Source organism: Notothenia coriiceps, unplaced genomic scaffold (genome assembly GCF_000735185.1).
Source record: "Notothenia coriiceps isolate Sejong01 unplaced genomic scaffold, NC01 NC01_scaffold00037244, whole genome shotgun sequence".
Classification (NCBI taxonomy): domain Eukaryota; kingdom Metazoa; phylum Chordata; class Actinopteri; order Perciformes; family Nototheniidae; genus Notothenia; species Notothenia coriiceps.
The window spans coordinates 4,861,167-4,877,961 of NW_011369945.1; the positions used below are offsets into that span (position 1 = coordinate 4,861,167).

The window sequence follows — 16,795 nt, forward strand, 5'->3', positions numbered from 1 at the left end:
AGCGTTCTCACAGTCGTAAAACCCCCACTGTGCCCATCAGGTCAGGCCATAAAACCTAGTATCAACATACGACTGCATTAACACATTCCTTACGGGAGATTAGAAGCAGGGATGGTCGTAAATGTCAACACACAGAATAAGGTTAAATATCTTAGGAGTAAGGAAAAATGATTCTTTGACACTTAGGAGTAAGACAGAAATATTCCCTTACACTTAGTCAAACTTAAAAAGTAAGTTATCAAGGATATGTTTGAGTTCAACCTGTTTTGACATGTTCAGACCTTTGCCCCTCTCACTATCCCACTTTGTCCCCATAGCTTGTGATGCCTCTATCTCCTGCTCACAGCTAGGTCCTTGAGTCTTACCCTGTTCAAGCTCCCGTTGACCTGCAGCTTATCCAATGCATCCTTTCATGCTCTGCCACATCCTCACCCAATGGCATGATGCTGATGACTGCCAGCTCACCAGAAAAGCTTCTGATGTGACAACTTCTGCTCTACAGCTGCAGCTGGGCTCTTGGTGAGAAAGTGAAATGTGTGTTGAGAGACACTAATGCAACACATTAGTTTGCATGAGCAGGTATGCAGCAGGTGGCATCAAACAGATGTATCATCAATGTAGTGCGATAGAGAGATGGGCTCCGAGGTTTCAGATGTAGGAAAAGATTTAAAAAAATAAAGAAGTCAAATCAAAGGTGTTTTATTCTTATTTTATTACGTTCCCATGAAACTATGCATCTTGCACATGTAACAATACCTAATACTGACTTTGACCTTTGGAAGAAAACCAAACTTTGAAAATGTCTATGAAGTTGTGTCTTGTATAGTCTTCACCGCAGTGCAGATATAATAAATATACTTTGATAACAAAACTTGTTTTCTCAGACGGGATTACAGCACCAGGCAGGCCTGTCTGTATTTGGCTGTTGCCTTTTTGCTTGTGCCCAGGGCTTCATTAAACCCATCTCAAAGAAAAATGTTAAGATCTTGGTTTTCATTGAGTGCACAAAGGCATGTGTGCCAATGCCGAGACAGAATAACAAGTTGCATCATGCATCATGGCACAACGGGGGCATCTCAGTGAATGCTGTAGGAAATGTAAAACAAGTGTTTCTCAGACAGAGACAGACCATCAGGCTCTTCGATTATTTTGCAACGTGAATCACACAGCCCCCCATTTAGAAAGTAATGTCAGTATTGATTAGCTCACCTCGCCCTGAAAAAGGTATTCAACTGGACCTAATCAGCCATGCTCACATATTTATTTATCTGATCTCGATGAGATAAGATAGACAACTTCTATAATGCATAACGGTGAATATAAATGTCACCATTTATTGTTGCCTTTATGTAAGATATTGTGATTGAAAAATAATAGAAATAATCCAGATACCGACTAACTCAACCTTATCTTGGAACAAGTATGCGTGTGTGATTTGCAATCTTTTAATAAATGTTAATGACTGCAGTAAAGCTGTCAGCAAACAAGGAGTGATTCCAATCGAATATACTAACCCCTAACCAAAGTGTAGCAGTTGTAGTTCTGAAGCACAACAATCCCCTTCAAAGTAAAATGTCATGCGTGAGCAAAATATCTTCTATTATTTATCATTGTTAAGTTACTCAACTTTAGGAAAATAAGGAAAACAGTTAAGTGAGTAATGACAAACAAGGGTATACAAATCATAGTTGTGAGTATTTTTTCTTAATTTCTGTAGCAGTGGGAATTTAACATAATTTAAAAAAAAAAATGTTGACATCAATATATTCAATTTTTTTTTCCCCCAAACAGTACAATGGGGGGTTTCAGCAAGACAAATCCATGAAACAGGATTAACAATTAAGAAATGTTACTCTTAACTTCAGGGCTTCTGTCTCTCAGCTTTGAAGTCAAGTTTGTATAAATTCAAGGTTTACCTAATTAATAACCATTAAAACAACAAAAACAATCTACTTCGCCACATTTCACATAACATGCTGACGAATGATAAATAACAATTTTTTCTAAATGAGTGAATATTTGCAAAAAAAGTTTATCAGTTTGAACATGAAATATCTTGTCTTTGTAGTGTATTCAATTGAATATAGTTCGAAAAAGATTAGCAAATCATTGTAACCTATTTTTATTTACACAACATGTAATATTGCAATAGTGTGTTGTATTGCTAACCATTGCGTTCATTTTAAGCTACAACATGCTCTATTAAGGCGTGATGAGATCACAGTGGGGGGGTGGCAGCTACCTGTGGTGTACAGACTGGCAGGATCCAAGGTATCCGGCAGCGGCTTTGCGCCCTGCTGCTGCCCATTCAAAATACAGAACATCAATGTTGCCGGGTGGCAGCCACAGCGGTTCCCACTCGCTGTCTGAAACCCCCTTCAATCCCACCTTCAAACCTCTCATTTTTGAACTGGATACTTCCAACGGCAGAAATGGACGTCAATGAGCACAACACCAGACCACCATGATCCCTGGACAAATCTGAGATGTGGGCAGTGATTTAAAAAAAGGTCTTGGAACAGAGTAACATTTTCTCTGGGGCTGCAATAGATATGATATTATTATTAATTGTTTTATTTCATTAATTAAATGCTTTGAGGCTTTGTGTGAATTGTTATGTAGATAAACCCCTTGCTCTCTACTACCAGTATTTCAGTTCCTGTGACAAGCCAGAGATAAGACTCATTATGATCTATGTTTAGGGAAATTAAGCCTCAGATGAGGTAACTTCTTGAACATGTATGCAACACCATTCTAATTGCTTCTTCAATGGTAAGGATTATATTTAAAGAGTTCATTATTCAATTAAAACAACCTTGTTGCAATTTAAAGCAGGATGTTTTATAGTTGTAAAAAAGGTAGTGGCAAAGGACAAACTAATAATATGAGCATTGTCTATATTTGAAATTGATTAGGTATCCGAATGAATAAAATGCTACCTCACATCCCCAGTAAACCCAATATGACGAATAATTATTTTCCATTTATAATAAAATAACATATACAAGTTTCTCTTGATGGAGAAGGAGAAATTCATTTTTTTTTTAGCAATTTCCAAAAGTTTGACATTTCGCTGTAGGAATGTTTCATGTGTATATCATGAAACATCTTTGATATAACAAGATCCAATCCACCTTGAGCCTTTCACCAATCTACCGTGCCATGTCCAATATAGTAGCGACAACATATTTCAAATGTTATTTAAAAGGAGAAATATAAATAACTATTTGCATCGCCATTTGGTGGTCCAGACTTAGCACTTCATAATGTCTTCAGAGCCGTCTGATAATCTACAGTTCCTATAGACCATTTTTACCGCAACGTCTGCTTCGACACAGCTATCGGGATTTAGCTGGATCCACATAAACCTTAGGCAACATTTCAACCTCTTTTTTGATTAGCTGTATTAGCAATTAAAATAAAACAACCTGCTCATGTTGTTAATGTAAAACAGTATCCATGTAGTTACCACTTAAACTGTTTTTTTTTAAAAAGGACTAACAAGACATTCTGTAATAATTGGCTACATCATGCTTCATTGCTCTTCTTTCCACTGTGCCATGTCCTCCCCTCTAACCTCACCAGTACACTTTGGGACTGCTGAATGGGCACAGTGGTTGGCATGGAGCTGTGAGCTGCTCTTATCATGCTAAGCACAATGACAGAGGGTTGGTACAAGGGAACAGCTTTAATGGTTCTGGATGTGCGCCCCAGGGCTGCAATCACCCTGACCAACCCTTGTATACCCATGTTTAGCCGCGGGGCTTCAAGTGTTTAAGCTTCTATTTTGAGAATGTTCTTGAACAACAAATACAGACTTTTAAATAGCTGTGCACAACACTGTGATGTACCATATAGAAATCACAACAACAACAACAACTGTTTTTAATGCAACAGCATGAGGGTAAACTATAGTGCCCTAGATTGGAAACCTTCAAGAGGTACGCACTGTAGCACATCAACGCTAACATTCATCAGATCCATTTATAATACTGAGTTGACAAAGTGATGTCAAAAGCAATGTTATTTTCAAATTTGTGGATAGATTCAAAAATAGCTTTATGTGAAAAGAACAGTGTGTTCTGCTGGCATGTTTAAAATAAAAGCCACCCACGGATTTACCAGCCATCAATACATCCACGGGTGAGTTTATAACTATCATGTTCAAGAGGGAATCTGACATAGTGTGCAGGTGCCAGAAGCTCTTAGAATCATGTCACAGTTCCCACAGTGTCAGAAGTGTGCTTCTTCCCTCGAAAAAAGTGTAAGAAAATACACAAGAACAGGAAGGCACAAAGGATGAGGTTATCATCTTGGTTTATACATGCATTTACCACCATACTTGTGTCAGAATAACTTTCCTTTCTAACCAGATGTCTGGCACTCCTTGACCTGCATCTGTTCAATTACTAAGAATATTCATAGCCAACACGTGGCTACCAAAATCTATAAAGAGTCATGCATGAAGCCCTGCTGCTTTCCCTGAGGAACACATTTATTCATACCTGAAAAGACATGAAAGATCAACTTACCATACTGGAACAGAGGCAAAGAACATATCTGCTTTCTGCCAGGGGAGAGGATAGGGGCCTACGCAGATTCAGTCTGAAACACAAAAAGGAGAAGAGTTCCGTAAGGACAAGCAACATCAATGACTTGTGATTTTACACAAGGCAGACAAAAGAGAATTTTGGAATGTCAGCATACATGAAGCTTGTGTGTGTCATCCACTAATCGTACTGTATGTCACATTGGATAAGAGCATGCTGAGCAGATGAATGCTTAAAACAGATATGTAAATCCTAGGCTTTATATAACTCCCATAAATGTAACCCTGTATATTAAGGGACAGAGAACATGTACACAGTACAGTATGGTATTGCTATTTTAACAGATAATATCCTGCAAGGCTTCATAAAGGCATTGATAAAACATACAATTATGCTTGAACCACCCTGAACACACTCAGAGATGAACCTAGTTGAATATTCACATAAAGATGTATTTAACATTTTGAGTGGTGATAACCACACCCTAGTTCTATCAAACCCTTTGTGAACTGTTAACCCCCATACTTTTGTGATTTCAGATTAGATTAGATAGAGCTTTATTGTCTCCCTTAGGAGAAATTTGTCTTGGGCATCGAGAAAATAAACATAAAACATTCAGGTCAATCACTCATAGATAGATACAGAACAGAGATCACATATCACATGGCAAAGAAACAAACAAGAAACATACAGGTACAGCACTTTCCCTATTGCACATACATAATCAAATATTGCACTTTTCCCCATTGTATTATACATAAATCAAATATTGCACGTTCCCTACTGTATTCATACACAATCAATATTGCACTTTCCCTATTGCACTTATGCATAGTGTCCGTCAAATTGCACATATCCCTATTGTGTCCATACCTATTTACACATAATGCACTTCCCCTATTTAACCTTCTCGATTGCACAAACTACACTGTAAACATTGCCCTCCCAACAACTCCTAACACAGCATAATCACAATTGTTTCTGACTGTTCAGCAGCTTGATTGACAGCGGAACAAAGGAAAACTTATACCTGTTCAATCTACCGTTTGGTAGGGCAGCAACTCAAACTCTCTATACAGGATGTGTTTGGGATCGCATGTGATTTTACGGCCTTGCTTTCTCACCATCTCCTTAAATATCTCCTGAAGAGAGGATGGTGGAAGCATGCCAATTATTTTTCCAGCCCTTTTTATCAAGCTCTGGAGTTGTGATTTAGATTTAACTGACAAGTTACCAAACCATGTTGTGATGCCATAACGAATAATAGACTCAATTGCTGCCCTGTAGAACATTAACATGATACATCCACTCCATGAACCCTGAGCCTACGCAGAAAATGCAGGCGCTGGCTTATCTTTGAGCATACCTGATCCACCTGATGGGCCCTTTCTGCGTAGGCTCAGGGTTCATGGAGTGGATGTATCATGTTAATGTTCNGAGGAGTCTTGTCTTTTTTTAAAATTGGGACAGCCTTCGTTTGGCGGAAGTGACGTATGCGGTCTCCGAATGCATCCTCAGGAGGATGCGGCCGCTGAATTGGGACACAGCTAAAGTCACAGCCGAAGTAAATGCATGACATGATGAGTTACCCAGAAGAATCAATGGACAGTGACGTATCTCCAACGAGGCGTTATGGGAAGGTATTTTCTGTGTTGGAGTTTTACTCGCTACAGGGTGTACTTTGAGGGTTTTGACTCTGCAGACCGTTTACATGCAGAAAAACCTTCATAACACACAATTGGACGGGTAATAACCAGAAAAGCATGACATGGGACTTTTAAGGTTTTGGGAAGTTGGGATGATGAAAATGACTTTTTCTACTTTTTTCTCTAGTAAGGATAGGGACATTGACTTGAACTTGATGGTATCTAAAACAGTTTGGGGTGGCTGTGGTTCAGGAGGTAGAGTTGTTGTCCACTACAGTCTACATGTAGAAGTGTTCTTGGGCAAGATGCTTAAGATCAAATAGCTCCAGATGAATATGTCATTGTGATGTGAGTACCGGGACCGCAGTCACAGATTTTCATTTTGCTGATGAGTGATTTTTACTTTTCAATTTCTTGTTTCCGTTAGCTGCAGTACTTTGTGCAAGGTCTTTAGTGCACTGTAGCATTATCCATTTGAGCCCCTCTGATCAAATGGGCATCTACTGACTTATTAAAATGTCTTGTCCTTGACAAATGATTTCCATCAGACGTGATATCATTTGGTGATCTTCAATCCGTCTCACTTTACACTGACTGATGATTCCCTCATGAAGTGGAGAGTGAAGTCCACTTCCCTATCTCTGGATTTCTTCCAGAAGTCTTTTCTGAGTTCACACTTTGTTATCCTGTAGGACGGCAGGAGGTTGAGCGACTGAGGTCTAATTGTGCCTGCTGAGTTCCCTGGCCCTGTACATTCAGCGCACTCAGGATTTAAGGCAAAGTGATCAGTTGTTTAAAATCCTGTCATTTGGACAGGACCTTGTCAAACCAAGGCTATCCATTTACTGGGCAGAAACCTTTCTCACTGACATCTTGTGTCTTGGACTTGAATCACAGTCCCTTCTTAAATTAGTTAGTGCTGGTGTTGACATGGCCTTCTGAGTCAATGGTGTATTTCTTTAACATTTCATTGGTCTCCTGCAACTGTCACCTGTTCTCAGTGTTAACAAGGTTTCACACTTTTCCAATTATGGTTGGCTGTAATGCACCAAGAACTGCAGCAGTATGCTAACAAAGGCATGGAGAGAAGACCGCTTCCTATTTAACATGTAAAGACATGACAGGCTTTTAAAATGTATGGGGAAGAAAATACCGTACACACGTTTGTTAGACCCTGGGAATACACTTGTCTTTTTGCCTCAACGTCTTGGGACACCATCCCTTTTTCATTGTTCATTTACAGATAGTTGATTGACACTGACCATTCAACGATTACATTTGGTCATTCACAGAAAAAAAAATAACCCTCTGCATTTCTTTACTGTAGCATTCGGAAAATTCATTATCCAATCAGCAGCATGCAACCTTCTGCAAGGCAGTGAAAAACATCCTTTGCAGTTGCGAGGGATAAAAAAGAAAATGAGGCTAATGTTATGAATCCTGGCACTTTGCAGCTGATATTCTGTCCGAAATGCAGAATAGCCGCTGATGATTAGAAGAAACATGTGCAAAGGGCAAACCAGCCGTCACTTACTGCCACACACATAGAGAATCTTTCTTCTATCTGCACCATGTTTTCGGGGAAATACATAGTTGCACAGAAGTGCTCACGAACAGTACTTCAATATATACCACATCACCAGGAACAACAGCTATAGTGACAGCTTTTGCATCAGTCTAACGCTCTGTTTGCAACTTCAAAATAAGTGCAGGAAAATGATATCTTATTTATATTTTTTAACTGCTGTGTAGCACGCAACCCAGTCATATAAGTACCCAAAATAATGCCTGAAAAGTGCAATTGCATTCTGTAATTATGTCCAATTTCTCTAACTAGATCTAATGAACAGGTGGGAGCCTGAAACATTTATGTTGTTATGTGCGTGAGCCTTCACTATGAAAAGAAACAAAGGTATAATTTTTCCATCATAATTTATTTTTTTATGGGAAATAGAGTTCAGTTCATTGTTCAGAGAAATGTAATGCCCAATCTAAAAGCCATCTAATGCTAATCGAGGCAAACACCTCCTTGGGAAATAGTGTTCAGAACCGACGTAAATCACTGTTATGTTTCCACATAGTGCATCAAACTAGATGGTGAAACTACAGGTACTAAAGAAAAAGTATATATGAGATATATCTGAAATTAAATTATGACTTTAAGGTTAATGCGATGAATGTCTGCTTCATCTTGTGGTTTTGTACATGTGCAGTGAAGATATTTGATACATTGGAATGAGCTTTAGTCCCATAAGGCACAGACAATCATTGGAGTATACAGTAAGGGTGGTTACTAGAAAATACAGACTTCAATCTCCAGAAAGTATTGCAATAAGCTGTCCATCAACATATTTTACCCAAAAAGATTCTCCCACAATATGTATAATATGTTTATCAAAATAGTGGTTATTGTCATACTGAATAAATATGTACTGTGAATGTATGCAAAAAAAAAAAAATGAAGTTAAACAGAAGTTAAATCCGTTTCTCACTTATTCTGATAATGTTCACCTGGTTCAACACATGGTTCAACATCCTGCTGTGCTTTCCTTTGCTTTTTCTGTGATTGTCTTTGTACCGTGCTTTGTGCTGGTTCCTCAAGTGGCAAAGCATTACATGACTGTGAGCCTCTCTGCTCACACAGGGTTCAAATAGGGACGGAAAGAGCAGGTTGGTTGAACACAGGCGTTTATTAACTCCAAACAAAAATATACGCGGGTCTCAAACGTTGCCCGGGTGGGAACCTTCAAAGGTCCTTTGGCGACCTTCCAGGATCCCGCCTACTGCGAAACAGACCAGAACCAGGTTACGACATGCTTTTATTCCGGCACTGATTACCTGATTCCGATCAGCTGTCTGGCCTCCAGCCGAGCCACTCCCTTCACTCCAGCAGCCGGCGCCCTAACCACACCCCGCTGCCACAGTACTTAACCCCAAATAAAAGAACTCAATAAAAAGAGTTGTTAAATAATAGTAAAGTCACGTTGTAATAACAATAACTCATCTCTCTCTCTCGTTTTATTTTTGAACTTTGCTAAAAGCCACTGTGTCAAGTGTCCATCTTGGGTTGCCGTCCGGAGTTCTCCAATATGGCGGACCATCTCGCACATGCGCAGTACCAATCGGGCAGGGGGACAGATCGGGTAGTGACCGACAAACAGTTCATATTCAAAGAAAGTACATCTTTGCAGTGCATTTAGTCAGAATGAATTAAATTGAGTATAATCAAAACACTTTTAGTTAATTATTAAGATCTGTTGTGAAGTGTCAACTGTTGCACACTTGTGTTATTAGTATAACACAAAGATGATGAATATGATGCATTTTTTGGGATATTATAGTGTCTGTTTCATTTTATATAAAGTCAAACAAATCCCATTAACATGATAGATCTTCACAAAAGCAAATGGGAAATATTATCATTTACAGTGTTTTTCATAGTGTATGATGATTCTGATTAGACTTTATGCTCTGATGGCTACGCAGATTTATTGTGTATTAGAATTCCAATGGCAGTATTGCCTCTCCTCAGACATTAACTTTGATAATACAAAAACAGAATGATCGTCTTCTCAAGGACTATAAGATATTGTTTTGAAATGGACACATTACGATTTTCCCATTTTCTTGCTTCAGTTGTTTTAACATTACTATGTACACAGTATCTTTCTGTGGACATAAAAGGACGTTGAAGGCTGACAGCTGTCTTCGTAGCCTTCTCCAGACTTCACTTTTATGTGAGAACAGCCAAAGGGGGGTCTTAATTTACATTTTCACTTTTTCTTGTGACGTTTATAATTTAGAAATGATTTTGTGTGTGCCTTGGTACATGCATGTCATTAAAAAAAGAAAAATAAACAGAATAGACATGGGCGGGTCTTTATAGATGGCTAATAGTTGAACAAAATATATTTTCAGAGTGCATTTAGTAAAAATGATCAGTTTAAGTGTGCAGCACATGATCTGAACGACGCACTTTATTGTCAGTAATACACAGTTATCAAACGAATGCAAGACAGATAGCTTGTTTTGGAGACACAAAATATGTTTGCAATCTTCTTGTAGAGCAACAGAAGACTAACGCATATTCCATATCAGCAGGTAAGGTCTAACCAATTTGCTGCTGTAGTCCCCACTTCTTTGTTTATCTCTGGCTGCACTAGGCAAAAAAGCCAGGAAAAAAGTCATCTTTAAAAGACGTGTGTATATAACTAAATCGGCAGGTAAACATGACTCATTGAAAACATTGAGAGTGCTTATCAGAGGAAAGTGAGATCTCCGCTGTGAAATCAACTAAATGTGTTAGCTTTGCATAGAGTGAAGCCGCTCCTCCACCATCACCCAGACCTTCTCTACTGACAACATTTCACAGACAAACGAAGGGCTCAAGCTGTGAAGGCACGTCTATTTTTCTCTGCCAGTTTCCAAAGCACACTTTCAGTTTCCACACAAATAAAGTTTCAGGTTTCCATGACTTTTGCATCAGATAGCAAAAGGACACCTGTAGTTAGCAGCCATCTCAAATTTGCTGCTGCAAATCTGCCGCAACCATGTCAAAGGTGCTCCATCCTCGCTGTAGGGTGGGACACTTCAAAATGCTAACGCTGTACGAGATAGGCTTTTCTAGATACAGCCATTTTTGTTCCGCAGGGCGCACTTCTGTCAAACACTATCTGTCTCTACGGTGGCATTTTGAAAAACCTTGACTGAATCCCCTGTTCTTTGTGTTCTAAGGCCTTTGTACTGTGGCCTACATCGATTCTTGAGATTTAAAGCCTCCCAAAAGTATGCTGCAAAGGTCCCAGTGGGAAATGTGACACTGTTTACAAGAATGCTCCAGATATTGTATTGAACAACTAATATCTCAATCAGGGTTGTCATCCTATTTAAACGCTTTGAAGATAACTCTTTTTTTGTCAGTTCAAGAGGGAAATTATGAGGCCAACCATTATTGCATACTGTTTAATGTGAACGTCGGCCATAAACAATTCAGTTATCCGTCTGATCTGGGGCAGTTGGGCCTAGATTTGAGTGTTTGTTTGAAAATAAGAAGATGCATCTCAAGGGGTTTAATCATGAGATTCCATATTTCCGACATGATGAAGTTGTTGTCAAAGTTTGCAACATATGAGACACAACATAAAAACAACCGGCTTGCAATAACATGATTGATAATTAATGAAAGACCAACTTGTACCCAGTTGTTTTTTTTAGAAAAGTTCCTGACTCAGGACAGATTGTCTTGTACCTGAATACATTTGGAAGTACACCACTTTGGATCTAAAACATAAATGGTGTCATCAGTCATTATACACTATTGATGAACTTGCTCCTGCATTTTAGGGTTCTTTGTAGCTTTAAAAAATGCAAGAAGAGGCTTACAAAACATGGGTTCCATTTTAGGTTTGACATCCACAGCGTTTTCTACCTCGAGGTGCATTCTGTAGTATTTCATTATTTCCGCTTCTCGCATGTTTATAATGAATTTGTCAGTAGTTCTCTTTGAAATTAGTCTTAACTATATCTCCATCTCTTTATTGTCTTTGTAAACTGAAGCAGAGACTAACCCAGCCTTTGATGTCTCCGCCTGCGAGGCTCTGGCATTGTAATGAAACTGTATTGCATTGTCTCAGCGCTAAATGTTTGGCATGAAGGAACACAACACAAATTCGAACCGAGACTTTGCTGCTTCCGCTGGTTTCAAAGAAGCTGGTGCTTTTTGTTTCCCAAGAGAGTTGCAGGCACTCCCTAACAGAGCCAAACAGCTTTCAGGCCCATCAATAATTTAGCGCCGGTTGCCTTCAGGGAACTCCTGAGAAAAATGATGATGAATGCAATCCGGGCACAGAAAATATGTATTAAGATATCTGTATGTTTAAATATTTTGAATATCTCTTTATAAGGAGTTGGAAGGTAAAGACTGTTCGAAATGATTAGTTTCCCAAAACTCCCTCCATATCGCCACCCAAAAATGTAGAAACACAAAAAGCACTCTGGTAGTTAATGGAGGACTTTGAGAGGATTACAAAATGCACTCTGTTTATGGGTAAATACCCGTGTGATGTTTAAATGTTTCCCCATATTCTCCCCATCTGCACTGGGTCCTTTATTCTGAATAAGCATGAATGTTTTACGAAAGATAACTAGTTCAATATGCAGCCAAACTACAACAATCTCTTTGTCTCCCATTGAAATGTCATAAGGGGACTAAAGGATGAGTCTTTATTGGACAATATGGATTATATTGAAATACTAAATAACATTTAAGAGTACATTTAAGGATTCTCGTTCTCGGGTAAGACTGCAGTGTTTTGGTGAATTAGATTTTTCCTTGTGTTTCCTGCACATTTAAAAAGAGGCTCTGAAATGGCACTAGTGGAGACGATTTCCTAGTCAACAGTCACATTTACAATGGTTACAGCAAAGAGCCAAAGACAGCTTACTATCTCTCAAGAAGCATGCATAAGAAACAAATATTCATATTAAAGATACAAAACTAGAAACTACAATATATATATATATAGAAAAATACACATCCAGTACCAATAACAGTTTAGCGATATAGCAGCAAGGTGAGAGTATAAAAGGTGGTAGAATAAATTCCACAGTTATTTTCGGTGTGTATATTTATAATTGCAGTTTTTGTTGTGCGTTGGGGTCTACCAGGGGCCGTGGTGGTTGTACAGTCTGACCGCTGCAGGTATCTCTCCGTGAGACACCGCGGGTGCAGAAGCCTGTCACTGAAGGAGCTGCACAGTGCAGACAGGGTGTCCTGGAGGGGATGGGACACGTTGTCCAGCAGGAAGGACAGCTTGGCTGCCATTCTCCTGTCTCCCACCACCTCCACAGTGAGGACTCCTGTCTCCCACCACCTCCACAGTGTCCAGAAGACTCCCCAGGACAGAGCTAGCCTTCCTTAGCAGTCCGTTCAGTCTCTTCCTGTCAGTAGCCGAGGTGCTTCTGCCCCAGCAGGCTACACCATAAAAGATGGCTGAAGCCCCCACAGTCATAGAAGGTCTGAAGAAGTGCCCCCTGCACCCTTAAACACCTCAGTCTCCTCAGCAGGTAGCAGGTCATATCAATCAGCTTTTAGTATGTAAGGCCCTGTTGGACATCCGATAGAATGTCAACATACATTTAACGTTTGATCAATACAGAAATAAAAGTGATATTCATAAAAATATATGGCAGTTACAAGAGTGAGGGATTGTAATGCCCTCTGATATGTATTGCAAGTGATGATTTAGCAAATGAATATGGCATCGTAAATGGCAAATAAATGAAAATATATCAGTACTTTAGGTTCATCAATAAAAGCTTCTGTGTATATACAAGCGCTTGGTGATTGAGTACAGGACGCACAATTGTAATAACTGTATTTTATTGAGACTTGATCTTTCGTGTGTGAAATATGTTTTATCTAGAGCCAATATTTTGTTCATCTCATTTGTTCCCATCTGTCAAAGTGAAAGCATTTAAAGTCAAAAATGTAGTACTTGCTTGTGTTCGGGAATAAACTAACACTACAGCAATTCTACATCCAAGACAAGTTCATTTATGCCTCCACAAATACACCGGCGATAACTCAAAGAAAGGAATTCAAGTATTAACTATCAGGCCCCATGAATGGCATTTGAAAGACAACTTCCACTCAAACGAAAGCCTTTCATATTCACAAAGAGAGGTAGGACCACGCCAGAATGCAGTAAGGGTGAAGGTGAAGTTCTAAAAAATGACCGATGCCAACGTAAAGACACGAGAATAAGAAAATGTGTTTGTGTTCGGAGGTTTTTCAGGCCCCTATATAGCCAAGTGTGAGCCCAGTGGTAATTTAGCAGTTCTCAGCAGGTTTTCCTCAGGGAGGAGCTTATGTGGGCAGTGTGTTGCTACGTGTAAGTGTGTCTGTGTTTGTGTGATTGTGTTTTGTGTGTTTGGCTGCATTTCATTTCGTTGTGAGTGTTCTGCTGACCTTGGCATACTCAAGATTCCATCCCAACGGGGTCTCATCCCCCTCTTCTCCTTCCATTTCTCCTCATCATCCCACCCTTACTCCACCCAAACACCCTCCTAGGACAGTGCTACAGTATTCTCCTCTCTTTGTGTAGAGAAGCCAAAATGATCCTGCAGATTTGGGGAAAAAATACACCAGGATCTCGGTCTGCCACATTAATAATGTGTCATATGGGCTTTGATTGAAACCAACAGGATGGTAAGTGAGGGAAGACTACAGCCAATAGCTAGCTTGGATGCAATCATTAAGACGGCTCCTTGTTAAAAACCTGCATGGCTGTTTGACTTTTTCTGTCATCCTCTTTTCTGCTGGCTCATACCGTTCAGGGTAAACCATGCTAGAGATCTCATTATTTCAAAAACATTGCTGTCAGAGAGCCGGAGATGCAGTGAATGGCAGATTGTGTTTTCTTTCTCTGTTTTCCTTTTCACTTCAAACATAAGCTCATTAAATATAATAGACATACTGAAATAAAAGAAAAGTTGAAAATTCCAATGTTAAGTATTCAGGAGTGAGCAACACCAACCAAAAGCTTCCTCATTGTTAGCATTCGAAAACATTTCACGCAAAAAGTAAACACAATGCACAGTCTACGCATAAATTATGTTGCCTTCCAAAATGACAAATATATGGGGTTTTATCGTTGAATTTTGCTACACGTAGACATATTTCTAGTATTTAAAGTAGTTCAGGTTGACAGCAGTAGAAACCACCTTAAGCCACTGCTGGTAGACTTCCTATGGGAGAAAAAAAACACACACTGAAAAAGCAATTCAATGGAAATAAACACTGGTTCTTTTTGTGATGTCTGGGAAATCCAACTGCAATGACAGTCCTGATACACGTTTACACTGAATGTGGACAATATATCCACAAATGCTTTTCTCATAAAGTGGATTGATGAAGAATTTGATGGAGTGGCCTCTCACTACACGGATAACATTCTTATGTTTATTCTTCTTTCCTATACCAACACAAATCACATAAAGAAAAGCTAAGTGGCTGCTTCCTGGCCACAGATTGGGAAGTATTCTACCAGGACAATGACACCGATACCATCGCTGAGACCATCACAGACTACATTCATTTTTGTGTCGATACTGTTGTGCCAAAAAAGACCATTAGGATATATCCAAACAATAAAGACTACATCTCATCGGATATTAAACAGTGTATCCGACGAAGAAATATCGCTTTTCAAAAGAACGATGCAATACAACTGAGATCAGCTCAAAAAGAACTAAAGGGGAAACTTAAAGAAGCCCGAGAGCAACATAGTCTGAGTGTCGGAGAGGCTTTCTTAACCAAGAACTCGAAAGAACTGTGGGACTCTGTTAAAGAAATTACAAATCTGAACTCCGGCAAGAGGGAGATGCATGTTCTGGAAGAGCTTAACAGAGCAAATGAACTTAAAGACCATCTTGCAGGTTGCTTCGCGTCGGGCCGAACCACGCCCCTTAGCTGTGATATAATGAGCATATACCACGGCCTGTCGTGAGCTATTGCTTTTATAAAACGGATACCAAGTGTGGCAATATGAAAGAAAAATACACACTCTAATTTAAATAGTTTTTATTAGTAAATAATGATGTTCAAAATAAAATAGTCCCTCCGTTGCCTTCTGCAGAAAACATAGTGCAAGGTGGTTGCTATGCAACAACACTAACAGCAAGCGAACATATTAGACAGAGAGCGTTGATCCATTATTTGGCTGTTTATTTACATTAATGTGTATGTTGCTGTTTATTGAGCACCCACTGAAAAACTGTCCAGCATCAGTAGCATGGCTTACGTGGTCACTTGTATAGGTTGAGGTTGTTCGAGGCTGTTGCTTGGCGTGGCGAGAATATTGCTCCACTTTCTCCGGTCCCCGAGATTGGGCTTCCAGTAGCTCTGGAGAGAGCTTTCGCACCTGTGGCCACTAACCGTCATAATTTCTCTGCTTTGTTTTAAGACCCGCATCAGAAAGCTTTTGAATGGTGGTACTTTTCCAGTTGGTCTACCTGCTCTTCACGTAGCTCTGCATGTCGTAGTTTAGGTGCTTTTTTTTCTGGAGATAGGCACTGCTCAATCCACTCCTCCATACTATAGTAAGACCCCCCCCGGAGGTCGAAATTAATCTTAAATGTTTCCATTTTATGCTTTGTAAGTTTGTTTCGTAACGGAAGAAATTTAAATATATTTATAAAACTGACAAGTCAAATCAAGCAATCTGATTGGTCGATAGCGTTTTTGCGGACCTCTTTGATTACAGATTTGAAAACATCGTTGCTTGCTTTAAAAGTAGCATAATTCATTATGTTAAAACTTCAACTCTTGTTAGACAAATGGCTATAAAGTCAAAATGTGAAGTTGACCATAAAAGGATCCATAAACTAACATTTACAAACTTGATTTTCTTCTACCTGAGAAGGTAATATTTACATCAACAGTATGTAGCTTACTTTTGGTAAAATAGTTAACATAATATTGAAAGCTACTAAAAACATTTTTAATTCATAAGAAACATAACACTCACTTGCTCAGTTTCTTTGAGGCAGGAGTTTTGCTTTTACAGCGATGCTTGCTGTTTACAAACGTAACGTAGA

General features: G+C 39.2%; 1 long non-coding RNA gene across 2 annotated transcripts in view; it reads right to left on the reverse strand.

Annotated features, from left to right (window-relative positions):
• LOC104964518 (uncharacterized) overlaps positions 1-16,795 on the reverse strand; it is a 136,491-nt gene that overhangs the window by 90,135 nt on the left and 29,561 nt on the right. For both annotated transcript variants that reach the window (XR_800428.1, XR_800427.1), the window contains exon 2: positions 4,533-4,605. This is a non-coding gene — a long non-coding RNA (uncharacterized lncRNA). The remainder of the gene's footprint in view (positions 1-4,532; positions 4,606-16,795) is intronic.